The sequence below is a fragment of the Physella acuta genome, unplaced genomic scaffold (assembly GCF_028476545.2).
Source record: "Physella acuta isolate Inbredline_101_S28 unplaced genomic scaffold, ASM2847654v3 ptg001590l, whole genome shotgun sequence".
Lineage (NCBI taxonomy): Eukaryota > Metazoa > Mollusca > Gastropoda > Physidae > Physella > Physella acuta.
The window spans coordinates 12,384-17,500 of NW_026733104.1; positions in this window are offsets into that span (position 1 = coordinate 12,384).

The following is a 5,117-nucleotide window of genomic DNA, read 5'->3' on the forward strand; positions in this document are numbered from 1 at the left end:
CGGAGATCAAATTGTCATATGTATTGAAAACAAACTGGCACTTTCAAATCGGATATCAATTTATGTGCTGTACGGAAGATTGAGACTTACTACTCGGAGATCAATTTATAAACTGTATGGATGGTGACAGGACAAATGATCTCAGGACAAATGATCTCAGACAAAATATCTCAGACAAAATATCTCACACCTAAATTTTAATAGTGTGTTGGGTGATTTTAGTTGATCTGAACAATTTTTATTTACTGTCGTATGGTTTTGTTTAATATTGTTTATAGGCCCATATGATAATTGTAAGAAATGTTTGCCGTATACATTTATCATATTGCACTTTTAAAATTGTATATTGCATTTTAAAATTAGAATTATTACTATAGAAGATTAAAGAAATTGTTCGTAGGCGGGCTTGCCAAACATGAGAGAATCCAACCATGTCAGGTGGACGAAACTAGATCAAAGAGGATGAAATAACAATAGTGAAACACCTTCGTATCAAGGTGGCAGCCCGCTTTGATGGTAGAGACATGCCTTAAGGGAAAGACATCCGCCCTCCATGAACAATACAACTAATAGCTAAATTCATAGTTATGCGTCGGTCACACCTTAGTGATCAGGTGACTAATGCTTATTTAAGACAAACAGCGGTCATCGCGGAGTTAGAACATGTCGAGCAAGAGTTCACACAATACATTATCACATAGTATTGGAGAGGTGTGATCACAACGATGTACTGTCAGTAAAGAAACGTAAACGTTATGTTTGTGTTGATCATGCAATAAAAACAATAATTTTACGTTACGAACCTAGAGACCCATTAACATTTTTGAAAGATATTTCGCATGTTTTAAACATTATTGTTGTATAGCTACCGTTACTTTGTTTTATACATTATCATTTATCATACCTTTCAGGCTAAAGGAATAAGTTTGTTTTAATTTTTATTTTTTCAAATTAAATGCTATTACAAAGATTAAGTTTAATAAATCTTTTGATGTTTTGTTAAGTTTAACAAATTCATTTTATTCACAATTATGATGCGTAAAGAAAGTAAACAAAACCATATTGACAGTCGATTTAAAAAAAAAGTTCAAATGAACTAAAATCATTGTACATACTATCAACATTTTGCTGTGAGATATTTTGTCTGAGATATTTTGTCTGAGATCATTTGTCCATGATATCATTTGTCCTGATATATTTTGTCCTGGTATCTTTTGTCCGTGAGATCATTTGTCCTTGAGATCATTTGTCCTGAGATCATTTGTCCTGAGATCATTTGTCCGTGAGATATTTTGTCTGAGATATTTTGTCTGAGATCATTTGTCATGGAACCGTATGGATTGATAAGATTTTCTACTCAGAGATCAATTTATGGACTGTATGGAAGATTGAGGCTTCCTACTCGGAGACCTGTCCACGAGTCGGATTAGCCGCATGTGAAATTAACTTGTATTGCTTTTGTTTTGTATGAGTTGGAGTTGCCGGCCCTGGTAGGAACTTTTATCCCCTTGTTCATCTTGTTGGCTCATTACCCCTGTATGTATGTATTGTATGTATTGCATGACGGTTGTCCATTGTAAAGATGTATTATGCTTTTTATATGTCCTGACACGCATAACAAAATGTATTCAAGCCGACGGTGCTTAATAAATTTATACGGATATAGAGGTCGCCGTGGTCGAGTCGGTAAACTCATGGTTGCTAAACCGAAAAGTTCGAACCCTCGGGTAGATGAGGCTCGTAGGCTGGGGACAGCCACTCTTCTAGGAGAGACAACTCCAAAATAAAACAACTGCTGTACTTGGTTGGACAAAGGCTATGGAAGCAAATCAAAGAAAAAAAAAGCAGGCTGAAAACGGAGTCGATGGCCTCAATGGTGCATAACCAGTTGACACGTATACGTAATTGTGTTGGAGGGGATCCCTTATAACACTAAAATTTGGAACGAAGAAGAAGATACGGATATTTTATCAACAAGAACTGATCTTTGTAAACTCAATTTTCATTGTAATCGTTATCCTTAATTAACAACATTAGAATCGCCAATAATAATTATAAACCACTTTGTTATTCATATCACCATAAGTAAAAATAGTAAAATTCCCTTTCAAAACGGTTTACGGGGCAAGTGAAGTAGAGTTCATTTGCCTCTGTGATCTCTGCATATGAAGAGATAGTGTGGTCCAGAGTTTCTTCCATTGATCTCTTCGGGGGGGGGGGGGGGGCGGTGCCCCCCTCCCCCCCCCAAGAAAGTCTACCGCCCGCAAGAAGGAAATGGAATTTATATAGAAAATATATACTTTTGAAAGTGTCCGCCCCCCCCCCCCCCGAAAATTGTTGTCCGCCCTCCCGAAAATTTCAAGTGCACCCCCGGAGAAAAAAGTCTGGAAGAAACACTGGTGTGGTCAGCACTATGCCCAGCCGCCTTAACTTACCCTAACGTGAGTAATGTACTCATCAGAGCGGGGTGGCCTCAGGGACGGTCTACTGACTTAAACCCGGATTCGACTTACGGGTTAACAGACCAGCTCTCTACTGCTAGGCCTCTCCGTCCCTTATTCATATCACCATAGTTTTATGCACTAACATCCCTGTTGTGAACACACTGACTCGCCGTTACGGGTATTTCAGTGTGTCGCACAACATGATAAGACGAACAACCACAAATAGGTTACTCAACAAAAGAATAAACAAAACATAGGATCGTTGCAATACTAAAATAAAAGTTTTGTACCTTTCTACACAAATACACAGTCTATTCTAAATATGAACACAAACTACTAGTTTGAAACTATTACACAAAACTACGATATAGTAGCTTTATAAAAGTACACAGAACTAACCTTCACTATCTGGTACATGAACTGGACTGAACTGAAATCATTACACACGTTCTCACACACTCTCTATATTCACGTAAACAATACTGGTACACACCGGAATATAATCACGTGACTGAGACAAACTCACAACACGAGGATTGAACCGGAACAGGGTACAAAGTATAAACAACATTCACCTCCATTCATCCCCCCTTCACATGTTTACTACACACCAAAACATTTCACATCATCATTCTTAACTTAATCATGTTATTATTAAGAACTTTATAAATTATAATGTTTTTGCGATTTCCTAGCAGGGACTTAAGAAAATAAAGACGACTATACAAAACAATGAGTTTAATAAGTTTTGAACCAGTAAATGATTCTAGTAAGGTGTTATACAAGTAACGTTTTCGTAAAGAACATTTTTTCCCAAGTAAAGTTTTAAGTAATATATAGGTAACATTGAGATAATAAATGCCTCGTAATGTATACATGATAAAAGTCCCGAGTTCGAATCCCCGGGCAGATGAGGCTTGATGGTTGAGGACTGTAACTCCTCTCGAGAGAAAACAATTTCTGTCTTATAATTGGTTCTTGTATGAACAACACAACACCCTGACTCTACTAACCTAAATTAAAAATAAAAGTGTTTGCTAAATTACTATTATATTACTAATATTTTTTTGTTTGATTGTTCCTATCCTTAATAAACCGGAAGTCGTTTTGCACATATTACACAAATGCTATATAATATTTCAATTTTGGTTGAAACATATGCTTTCTGGCAAAAAAATATTTGGAACCATTTGAATTCAGTATTTCAAGCCTATTGCTATTAGTGTTCTACAAGTTTAATTTTACTTTGTTGTCGGCTTCTTGTGTCCTTGGGTTGTTTATTTATTTTTTGTCACGTAAGCCCCAAAGATGTAAGGTGGGGAATTTTTGACACTTTTAAGGATTAAGTCAACTGATACGTTAAGGTCAGACCGTCTGACAGATGGAGGTGAGACTGTTCTGACAGATGGTAGACAGGATGTTTGACAGACGGACTGTCGTGTCAGTCTGATACCTGTCTACAGTTGGTTAACGAGACGTCAGGTCATGTCTCGTTGTGTCTCGGGTTACTGGTGTTTAATTTCTGCTGACGTGTTGGGTGTCAGATAGGTCTTAGGTCTTTTATCAGTGTTGTTTAACCTTGGATGTGTACTTAACACACGCAAACATACACATACACACACACACAAATAAATAAATAAATAAATAAATATATATATATATATATATATATATACATATATATATACATATATATATATACATATATATATATATATATATATATATATATATATATATATATATATATATATATATATATATATGTATATATATATTTGCTGGGATTAAGGTGAGATTACACTCATTAACCATCTCAATATCTGCAATGCAGAATTTAAATTCTAAACAGCTTTTATTTAACATGATTTGTATGTCAAAACTTGCAAACAAACATTTGACCACTAATACCGAACCGATTAGTTTCAAAATAGACACAGGTCAAAATCAGATTAAAAATGGAATGTTACGTAATATGTTACGTATTGAGATGTTTAATTAATTTGAAATACATAACGAAATATCGCAAATTAAAATACCAAATTTATCGGGCAATTAAAGCTAATAGACTCGCATAGCAAAAACGAATTTCGCAACTATTTAACTGCAATGGGTGTGGAAGTTTTAATTAATTTCAAAATAACAATTAATTATAGATCTAATTACTTATAGTTATGATATGGTTAACGGTAATTCTCCCATTGACGTACCATTATTATGCCCTACTATCTGATGACGTCATCATCTACATACTCCACACAATCAACATACACTTATTATCGAACAAGAAATCTCTAAACCCAGCAGTGGAGGGTGGGGGGGGGGGGGGGGGGGGGGTGGGGGGGGGGGGGGTGAGGACTGGGAAAACTTGGCAGAGTATGACGATTAATTTCCTGAAAAAAATCTGTTGATAAACAGCAGATAATATCGTCTGCTCCGCCAGATGGGTGGTGAACAAGCCGCCGTCTGCTAGAACAATGGCTGCCACCTGGGCGGAAATTAAGTACCAAGCGAAACATTTCTTTGACGTGGAGAAAATTGGAGTGGCTTAAGTCCCTTGCTACATAGGCACGTACAGTTACAAATTTTAATTTCCTGTGATGTAGTTTAGAATATAATTGATAAATTAAGATTACTCCAAGTGTATATATACATACATATATATATATATAT